Genomic DNA, 11,586 nt, shown 5'->3' on the forward strand with positions numbered 1-11,586 from the left:
AGTTCCAGATCTGTCCGGTGACTCTGAAATATTCTCCTACCACTCCAAGTGATTTAAGGCTCTTCTTTTTATCACTAGTTATGAGCAACTAGATGATGTGTCTCGGTGGTGTTTACTTCATGTTTCCCGTGCAATTTCTTTCTCTTGGATCTTGGGTTTATGGTTTCCATAGTTTGGACATTTATCCTGCCTCCCAGAGACTTCAATAACATGTACATTTGGCTACTTGAAGTTGTCTCTCAGCCCATCGATTCACTTTTTTTCTATTTTTTTCTCTTCCTGTGTTTTACTTTATATAACTTCTATTGCTATGTCTTCAATTCACTACTCTTTTCTTTTTCCATGGTTAATTTGTCATTAATCCCATCCAGTGTATTTTTCATCTCAGTTATTATAGCTTTTCTCTCTAGGGCTTCTACTTAGATCTTTTATTATATTTTTTACTAAAGGCCTGGTGCACGAATTTGTGCACCCATGGGGTCCTTCAGCCTGCGGGATCGGGCTAAAACCAGCTCTCCAACATCTCCCGAGGGGTCCTGGATTGCGGGAGGGTGCAGGCCAAGCTGAGGGACCCCACCAGTGTACAATTGGGGCCGGGGAGGGACCACAGGAGGGCTCCAGAGCATGTCCGGCCCATCTCACTCAGTCCCAATCAACCAGACCCCAGCAGCAAGCTAACCTATTGGTCAGAGCATCTGCCCCTTGTGGTCAGTGCACATCATAGCAACTGGTTTACTGTCTGCCCCCTGGTGGTCAGTGCACATCACAGCAAGCGGTTAAGCAGCCTTAGCATATCATTAGCATATTACACTTTGATTGTTTGAACAGACGACTGGACACAGCATATTAGGCTTTTATTATATAGGATATTTTCCATGTCTCTACTTAATATTTTGAAAATATGGAATACAGTTATAATAACTATTTTCCTGTTCTCAGCTTCTAATTTTAATAATTTATGTCAATTCTGAATTAGTTTCAGTTAATTGATTATTCTCTTCATTATAGGTTATGACTCCTAACAACATAGATTAGTTGTATCTGCTTTTGTGAAACTTACACCAATCTAATCATACCACATATTCTTTTGTATATTTCTAACATTGTGTTTGTGAGATTCATCCTTATGGTTTTGTATAGTTGTAGCTTGTCTATTCTGATTAGAATAGTAAAGCATTGCATTTTATAAATGTACTATACTATATTTAGCCATTTGTGTCAGAGGTCACCAAGACCACACTCAGGTTCAGTGATTTGCAAGAAAGACTCACAGAACTCGGAAAAGCTGTCATATGGTTAAACTTTATTATAATGAAAGGATACAGATTGATATCAACAAAGGGAAAAGTTGCATAGGCCTGAGTCCAGAGAAAACTAGGCACAAACTTCTAGTTGTCTTCTCCTAGTGGATTTGAATGGACAGTGCTCAATTTTTCCAGCAAGTGTGTGTGACAGTGTGTGCAAAGTATTGTCAATCAGGGCAGCCCATGCAAGCCTTGGTGTCCTAGGTTTGTTTGCTTTTTTTTGTTTGTTTTACTTTATTTTTCTTTTCTTTTCTTTTCTTTCTTTCTTTCTTTCTTTTTTTTTTTTTTTTGAGGTCAGTCATGTGGGTACTGCGTGTGCCCATATGAATGACCTCAGCTACTCAATTTCCACATCCTCATAGGTCAAACTGACACATCATGGCTCAAAGGCTCAAGCATACAGAAACAGGTAATCACATAAATGACATTATTAGCTTAAGCTAACTGGCATAGTCCATGGCTTTAGGAGTACAAAAACACTCTTTTCAGTCAGGATATCCCAAGGGCTCAGAGATCATCTTCCAGGATCTATGCCAAGGACTAGTCCTGAAGACTTTGGGAATGTGCAGGGTTTAAGTAGTCCAGGCTTGCAGAGTTAACCTTTTCTTCACACAGAAGGCCATTTGGGCAGTTTACTTTTTATTAATATGAATAGTCCTTCTATGAACATTCTTGTATATTTTTTTGGTCAAGATTTGGGTGCATTTCTATTGGGTACTTAGGAATAAAATGGTGGGTCCTAGGATATGCATTTGTCTCGTTTTCATAGAGAATGCCAAATCCTTTACCAAAGTGACTATACATTCCCAGCATCAGTGTACAGAAATTTTCAATATCCTTTTTTAAAACACAGTTTTATTGAGGTACAAATGGCATACAATAAAATACATATTAAAATTCATATTGATAAATTTTGACAAATGTATACATCTGTAAAATTACTACCACAAGCAAGATAGTGAACCTTCATACCTAAAAGTTTCCTTGTAATCCCAATATTCTCCTAATGAATTTGTTTTCTGTTTAAATCAGGCAGAGTCATTTCTGTTGTTTACAACTGAGACTTCCTAGCTGATATAATCTCATCTTGTATTTATGTTGCATTCACGCCCAGCTTGGTCTGCATTTCTTTTCACTTAAATAGATTCTTGCTGAGCATCTATGATGTATGCTAGGCACGTAGCCACTGACCTTTGCCTATGTAAGTTAGTTTGGCTGGATTCCAGATTGCAGCTTTGTCCTCAGGACTCTTGGGAATTCCATACATCTTTTTATCCCTGTTCCTTGCACACTGCTCTTCTTAAACTGTCCTGTAGTTCCTGGTCCCACTCCCTGCTTGGCCTAGAACCAAACTTCCCTACATCCAACTCCAACAGAGGGTTTCCTAGCTGGTAAGAGAAAAGGCCCCTCAACTCTTCATTAAGTTGCATAAGCCAGTTTTATGACTTGAATTGTGTGTCCCTCAAAAGATATGTTGGATGAAATTCAGCAATAAAATTGATTCAAAACCAATGTGATATGTCAAAGGTCTTTTAGAATTTGCTGCAGGCTGAGAATTATATGTTCCCATTTTAGTGATATGGGAGGATATAGAAGAAAAAAAAGATATGTTGGAGTCCTAACTCCCAGTACCTCAGAGTGTGACCTTATTTGGAGATAGGGTCTTTACAGAGGTAATCAAGTTAAAATGTGATCATTAAGGGTCAGCCCTAACCCAATACTATCATGAGAAAGGGGAAATTTGGACACAAAGACAGACACAAAGAGAGGGAAGATGATTCAAAGAGACACAAGGGAGAAGATGGCCATATACAAGCCAGAGAGAGGGTCCTGAAACAAACTCTTTCCTCACAGCCCTCAGGAGGAATCAACTCTGCAGAAACCTTGATCTTAGACTTCTAACCTTTAGAATGGTGAGGCAGTACATTTCTGTTCAAGCTGCTCAGTTTGTGGTGCTTTGTTATGGCTGCACTAGCGAACTGACACAACCAGGTAGGGTGCGTCAGCTTTTCCTAATCATTTCCAGATCATGTGATGCACAACAGAGGTTAGAGGGTAGTGGCTGCTCTTTTGGAAACACTGTCTGTTATAAAAAATGAGGCTGAGGAGAGAAGAATTTGGGAGGAACAAACTAACCCCAGGTTATTGACTCTGGCCACTCATGAGACCCTGGACATGACTTGGCTACATCACAAAAGTTCTGTATTCCTTGTTCTTTTCTCTCTGTTTTCTTAAATGGATAAGCATGATTCATTTTTCAACAGCCATCTGTGGGAACACATGGATTCCTTTAGAGTCTATTAAGATCTGTTCCACAGTCAGAGGGCGGGGGCTGGGGAGGGGGAGAAGATATGGGAATGTTTTTCTCCAAAGTCCTTTTCATGGGAACTTTTCCAAAACCAGAATATTAGTACAGTTTTGAAAAAGGCAGGTATAGCATGTCTTTAAAAACTCCTCGAAATATTCTCATCACCTTAAACCAGGTCATCTGACAGGATACCGTCAAAGAATCTGACTTCCAGCTGACTCCCTGGAAGGGACTGGATTTTGCTTTACTTACAAAATTTGCGAAGTTCCAGACCTCCTATTTGTCTTCATGGTCAAACTTTTGATTAAAGAGGAAAGAAGCAGGGAGAAAGAGAATGACATAACAGACAGTACATGGGACATATTAAATGTATTCAGAGCAAATGATTCATTGCCCTTCCCGTTGAACCGGCAATAATGAATATAACAAATGTGTCCGTGAGGAGCTTCTATTCTATTTCAAGCCCTTTCTTAGGCTACTTTCACCCTTCAATCTTCACTTCTTTTTTGGTCGTTAGGTATGGATTTGAATATATTTCAGCAAAGCTGCATAAATGACCCATTTGGTTGAGCCTCAGGGAGTCAGATTCCGAGAATGGCTTAGAAGTGAGCATAGTGACATCCCCTCAGGACCTTGTTCTGCTGCCCTTAATGAGTACCTTGGTTTGCTGGAGATCAAAGACCCCTTTCTGCATTGCTGGCCCAGTCCCCTTTGCTTCCAGCTAGTGTCACTGCTCTGCCTACTGAAGTTGCTTTTTCTTCTTTTAAAATTGACATAAAATTCACATAGAATAAAAATCATCATTTTATCATTCTTAAAGTATACATTTCAGTGGTTTTTAGCATGTTCATAATGCTGTGCAACTATCAACACTAATTCCAGGACATTTTCATCACCCCCCAAAAGAACCTTGTACCCATTTTCTGTCACCTCCTGATTCCTCCATCCCCTGTAGGCCCCAAAAACCACTAATCTACTTTCTGTCCCTGTAAATTTGCCTCTTCTGGACATTTCATAGAAATGGAATCATACAATATATGAACATTGTACCTGCCTTCTTTCACTTGGCATGTTTTCAAGGTTCATCCATGTTGCAGCATGTGTCTGTACTTTATTTCTTTTTAATGCCAAATAATGTTCTCTTGTATGAATATACCACATGTTGTTTATCCATTCACCAGTTGATGAACATTGGGTTGTTTCTACTTTTTGGTTATTATGAATAATACTGCTATGAACATTCACAAACAAGTTTCTGTGTGGATATTTGTTTTCAACTCTCTTGACTATATACTAGGGAGTAGAATTGCTGGATCATACAGTAACTTTAGGTTTAATTCCCGGAGGAACTGCCAAATGTTTTTCCAGAGTCTATTTTTTTTTTCAAGGAGAATAGAATTAAAATTGATTTCAGACACACTGTTTTTGAGGGGCAGATGAACTATCCGAGAGAAATGCCCACCATGAAGTTGAAGATGCAAGAATAGTGCCTGAGATACCAAAATTGATTATTTCAATTTGGGCATCATCTAAATGCAGTGATTGTTAAAGCTGCAGGGAGGTCTCTGAGGCTGATAACACATGGAAAGAAGGGAATATGAGAGGCCTATGATATCTATGATAAACCAAGCACTGTCTAGGATTGTGCTTTATGTGTGCTGTCACCGTAATCATCACAATATAAGTAGATGCTCTCATTAGCCCCATTTTATAGATGGGGCAACTGGGGCTCACTGAGGTGAAATATATAGACTGGTTTGCATAGCTTGTATACTATAGCAAAGCCAGGCTTTAAATGCTGGTAAAGACCTGAAAAAAATTTTAGGGATTAGAGATAGGTTTTTAAAAAGAGAGTACCATTAAGTGCAATAGGATGGTATAAGTGACATATAGTGTTCCAGAATAAACGAGAGAGGTTTTCGTTTCTCTGTTTTTTTGTTTTTGTTGTTTTGGAAGAAGGTTGTCAATTGTGCCAAGGAGTCAAGCAAACACAACACATATGTGTATAAATATCTAATTATTTCATTTCAGACCCATTACATGCCTCAGGGTGTTTCCTATTCAGACTTTAACCAATATGTCCCGGGCTATATGGTGCTGTCTTATGCACATTTCCCTCTGCAGAACACCAGGACCCTGCTGAGTCTCTATTATAGACAATGAAGTGCATTTCAACAGGAGTGAGAAAACCCATTACTTACAATGAAAAGTTTTACAAAAACTGGAATTTCAAAGCAAAATGAGATTTTCTCACATTAAGCCATGAAGTGAAAGTTTGAGCATATAAGACTAAATAACTCTTAGTACTAGAAAGAAAAAGAATTCTATTGCAGCTTTGAAATAAAACCATATTTTATAGGTAATGAGGCAGTACCCTCACCTTTCCTCAGTATTTTATGGCTTCAGCACTTTTTCCTTTTTCAGACAGTGATGGGTGGACCTGAGATTAAAGTGCCATTATTTCAGAGCGCTGAAGCACAGTCACATAATGGTGACACCCAGAAGTCTCAGGTACTTTCAGCCAGTCAAGTCATTTCTTTTTATATTAGCAATTTCAGTGTGGTTGGGACTAGAGTTTTTCCCAACTTCAGATTGTTGGGTTACTTGGCACTTGAGGATATTTTCAAGGACATAAAATAAGGTTGGAGCCGGATCTATATAAAGCATGTTATGAAGCTCTTGTATGGAAATTTTCCATGAAAAGATCAGAAATAAATGTATTTTTGGAGAAAAACAAGGTAAAATAAAATGAAGCCAATGCCATAGTAAGTCTAGAGTATGCACAAGCAGTGGATAAATTTATTATACTTAGTTGATTGTTTTGTAAAGTCAGATAAAACCAGACTTTAATTTTTTAGAGAAAGGATTCTGCTACATGTGCACTTTAAGCACAGAGAGAAGGGAGGCCTCTTTGGTCCTTCTCTGAGGTGACTGAGTGTCTGCTGAGATGCCCTCCAGAGACTATTTGGCTTGGTTGCTGTTGCTGCTGCATACAAAGCATGTCCTGGTGCCTGAGAAGGTGAATCCTTTCCATGTTAAACTGTGGGAATACAGACCACAAAGTTGTAAGAGAGCATTAGAGCAGAATAGTCATTGCTGCTTGGGGTCCATGGCCATCAGCTCTCCCTACTTAACTCCTGAGAGAAATATACATCCTTTCAAAAGATGTTAATATTGAGTATCTACTGTGCAGAAAGACCTCCATGATTTAAGTTTCCTGGCATTCACAGCCTTGGATAATATGCACCCCTTGAGTGAGAATGAGATCTATGATTTCCTTCTCACCAATTGAATGTAGTAAAGGTTATGAGAGGCAGAAGCACTCTCATAATTACATTATCCTATACTAGAGGTCCGAATTTCGTGCATGGGGGTGTGTGTCCCTCAGCCCAGCCTGCACCCTCTCCAATCTGGGACCCCTCGAGGGATGTCTGACCACCCGTTTAGGCCCGATCCAGGTAGAATCAGGCCTAAATGGGCAGTCGGACATCCCTCTCACAATCCAGGACTGCTGGCTCCCAACTGCTCACCTGCCTGCCTTCCTGATTGCTCCTAACCACTTCTGCCTGACAGCCTGATCACGCCCTAACCACTCCCCTGCCAGCCTGATTGCCCCTAACTGCCCTCCCTGCAGGCCTGATCCCCCTAACTGCCCTCCCCTGCAGGCCTGGTCACCCCTAACTGCCCTCCCCTGCAGGCCTGGTCACCCCTAACTGCTTTCCCCTGCAGGCCTGGTCACCCCTAACTGCCCTCCACTGCAGGCCTGGGTCCCCCCCCAACTGCCCTTCCCTGCAGGCACGGTCGCCCCCAACTTCCCTCCTCTGCCAGCCTGGTCACCCCTAACTGCCCTCCCCTGCAGGCTTGATCACCCCCAACTGCCCTCCCTTGCAGGCCTGGTCCCTCCCAAATGCCTTCCCCTGCTGGCCATCTTGTGGCGGCCATCTTGTGTCCACATGGGGGCAGCCATTTTTGACCACATGGGGGCAACCATATTTGTGTGTTGGAGTGAAGGTCAATTTGCATATTACTCTTTTATTAGATAGAATAGAGGCCTGGTGCACGGGTGGGGGCCGGCTGGTTTGTCCTGAAGGGTGTCCCAAATCAGGGTGGGGCTTCCCTAAGGTGTGGGGCAGCCTGGGCTAGGGGCCTGTGGTGGTTTGCAGGATGGTCACGCCCCCCATCGACCCAAGTGGAGGCCCTGGTATCTGGGATTTATTTATCTTCTATAATTGAAACTTTGTAGCCTTGAGCGGAGCCAAGCCTCCTGCTCGCTCCCTGGCCGCAACCATTTTTGTTGGGATTTATTTATCTTCTATAATTGATACTTTGTAGCCTTAAGCGGAGGCCAAGGCAGGCCAGGGTTGCGGAAACTTGGCTTCCTCCATCACCAGGGGCAACTCAAGCCTCCTCTCTCTCCAGCTCCATGGCTGCCGCCATTTTTTGGGGGATTTATTTATCTTCTATAATTGAAACTTTGTAGCCTTGAGCAGAGGCCTGGGCAGGCCAGGGCCCGCGCAAAGCTTGGTTTCCTCCATTGCCGGGGAAAGCCTCCTGCTCTCTCCGTGGCCACAGCCATCTTGGTTGGGTTAATTTGTGTACTCACTCCTGATTAACTGGTGGGCGTGGCTTGTGGGTGTAGCAGAGGCACAGTCAATTTGCATATTACTCTTTTTCAATACTCTTTAATAAATGAGTAATATGCAAATTGACCATGCCTCCGCTATACCCACAAGCCATGCCTATCAGCCAAACAGGAACGAATATGCAAATTAACCCAACCAAGATGGCTGCAGCCACGGAGAGAGCAGGAGGCTTGGGTTTCCCCAGCAATGGAGGAAGCCAAGCTTTCCGCCTGCCCTGGCCTGCCCAGGCCTCCGCTCAAGGCTACAAAGTTTCAATTGTAGAAGATAAATAAATCCCAGATACCCGGGCCTCCACTTGGGTCGCCTGGGGGTGTGGCCGGCCTGCAAACCACCACAGGCACCTTGCCCAGGCCGCCCCACACCCCAAGGGAACCCCCACCCTGATCCGGGACACCCTTCAGAGCAAATCAGCCAGCCCCCATCTGTGCACCAGGCCTCTATTCTATCTAATAAAGGAGTAATATGCAAATTGACCATCACTCCAAAACACAAAGATGGTTGCCCTCATGTGGTCAAAGATGGCTGCCCCCATGTGGACACAAGATGCCCACCACAAGATGGCCAGCAGGGGAGGGCTGTTAGGAGGGGCCAGGCCTGCAAGGGAGGGCAGTTGTGGGCGATCAGGCCAGCAGGGAGGGCAGTTGGGAGGGACCAGGCCTGCAAGGGAGGGCAGTTGAGGGTGATCAAGCCTGCAGGGGAGGGCAGTTAGGGGTGACCAGGCTGGCAGAGGAGGGAAGTTGGGGGCGACCAGGCCTGCAGGGGAGAGCAGTTGGGGGGGACCAGGCCTGCAAGGGAGGGCAGTTGGGGGTGACCAGGCCTGCATGGGAGGGTAGTTAGGGGCAAACAGGCTGGCAGGGGAGCAGTTAGGCATCAAACAGGCTGGCAGGGGAGTGGTTAGGGGGTTATTAGGCTGGCAGGCAGAAGCAGTTAGGGGCAATCAGGAAGGCAGGCAGGCAAGCAGTTGGGAGCCAGCAGTCCTGGATTGTGAGAGGGATGTCCGACTGCCTGTTTAAACAGGCAGTTGGACATCCCTCGAGGGGTCCCAGATTAGAGAGGGTGCAGGCTGGGCTGAGGGACACATCTCCCACCCCGTGCACGAATTTTGTGCACTGGGCCTCTAGTAGTATAATAAGAGAGGAATATGCTAATTATCCATTACACCCAGAGGCGTAACGACCAACCGCGAAATGAACTGATCACAGATCTGCAGGAGGGTGGGGCAGTGAACTACAAGCAGGCAGCAGAGGGCTACAGGACGGGGCAGGGCAGCAAGCAAGCGGGAGGCAGAGAGCTACAGGAGGAAGCAGGGGAGTAAGCAAGTGGGAGGCAGAGAGCTACAGGAGGAAGCAGGGCAGCAAGCTATGAGGAGGAGGCGGGGGGGAGCTACAGGAGGGCAGGGCAGCAGGTGGAGAGCTACAGGAGAGCAGCAGAGAGCTACTGGTGCACGGATTTGTGTGCAGGGCTACTAGTGTTATATAAGCCTCCATTTTGCTCTAAAGACTCTCCTTGCTGTCTGGCTTGATGAAGTCCATGGCCATGTTGGAAAGCCCATGTGGCAATGATCTGCAGGCAGCCTCTAGGAGTGGAGGGCGTCCTCCAAGTCAACAGTCTTCGAGAAATCAGGGCCCTCTGCTTGAGCAACCATAAGTAAGGGAATTTTGCCAACATCTGATTGAAGGTGGATTCTTCCTCTTTGAGCCTCTAGAGAAGACCACAGCCTCACTCAACACCTTGAGTGCAGCCTTGTGAGATGCTGAGCAAAGGACCTCGTTTCATCTTGCCTGGACTCCTGACCCACAGACACTGTGAAGATAAGCAATGCATGTTGTTTTAAGCAATTTGTTATGCAACAACAGAAAACAAACACATTCACATGTTTTATCTACTGATCCAAAAGCTTAATTGTAAGTTCAATTAATAATCCTATTCTTAGATAACCACACTTAATGAATCTAATGGTTGACTGCTTTGAGTAAGCATCATAGAGTTTCAGAATGTATAAGCAGATTCTGTCAAAGTTGTTTTTTCCCCTATAATTTGTTAATGGTCATAAAAAGGCTAAGTTAATGGGACATTGTTCTATTCTGAGTATGAAAGAGGTGTTTGTATCAAATTGAACTAAAAGGGAGTGCTATAGGAAAAGAGAACACATTTACAGGTGTGGCCATTTCCTAACATGTGCACCACCTATCTTGATCACTGCTTATGGACTATTCAAGATAATTTCTGCTATTTGATTATGTATGGACTAGAGGCCTTGGTGCATGAAATTTGTGCACTCTGAGAGGTCCCTCAGCCCATCTGTGCTCTCTTGCAGTCTGGGAGCCCTCAGGGGATGTTCGTCTGATGACTTAGGCCTGCTTCCCAAGGGACATCCTTAGCGCACTCACCCTGTGGGAGCGCACTGACCACTAGGGGACAGCTCCTGCCTTGAGCGTCTGCCCCCTGGTGGTCAGTGCATGTCATAGCGATCAGTTGTTCCAGTGTCCGGTTGATTTGCATATTAGCCTTTTATTGTATAGGACAACTCTAGCTCTTACCCAAAAGGAATTTAGGAAGTAAGACTGCCTAGAACAGCCATGGGCAAACTACGGCCCGCGGGCCGGATCTGGCCCATTCGGCTGTTCTATCCGGCCCGCGGAGCCGAAAGAGCGGAGGGTTCTCTTGCTCTCCCCTCCGCTCCTTTACTTTGAATTTATATTAGTTCACACAAACACTCCATCCATGCTTTTGTTCCGGCCCTCCGGTCCAGTTTAAGAACCCATTGTGGCCCTCGAGTCAAAAAGTTTGCCCACCCCTGGCCTAGAATGAAGTTTGGGTGAGCAATGCTAAAACTCATTAATATCCCATCATCTTGCAGAAAGCAAAGTACAGAAATATGGGCAGCAGAAGCAATCTGATTAATACAGGAAATTCTCAGAGGGATTTGTGTATACTTTTCATCTCTTTTTGCAGTCATCATTTTCTTCAGGGTTGTCTGTCTTCCTTATCCACTAGTTCCTTTTGGTCTGTGATCTATTTGATCTGTTCTCTAAGTTTTCATTAGTTTTGACATCAACATTTGGCATTTTGAACAGTTTGACATGTCTTTAAACTTGCAATTATTTGATTAAGTAAATAATGTATAAAATTATACAACTATGTATAATTCTTTTAATAATTGCTGAGTAATTGCACAGTCAGATTACTATAGCATTCTTATACACACTACATTAAGTTTAAAATGGAAGACACATTTTTACTTCAATTTTACTCATAAAAAGTTCAAAGTTCAGTTTTTAAAGATTAAATAAAAAATCTATTACACTATATTTTTTAAATATGTTTTTAT

This window comes from Plecotus auritus (genome assembly GCF_963455305.1).
Source record: "Plecotus auritus genome assembly, chromosome: 6".
NCBI lineage: Eukaryota > Metazoa > Chordata > Mammalia > Chiroptera > Vespertilionidae > Plecotus > Plecotus auritus.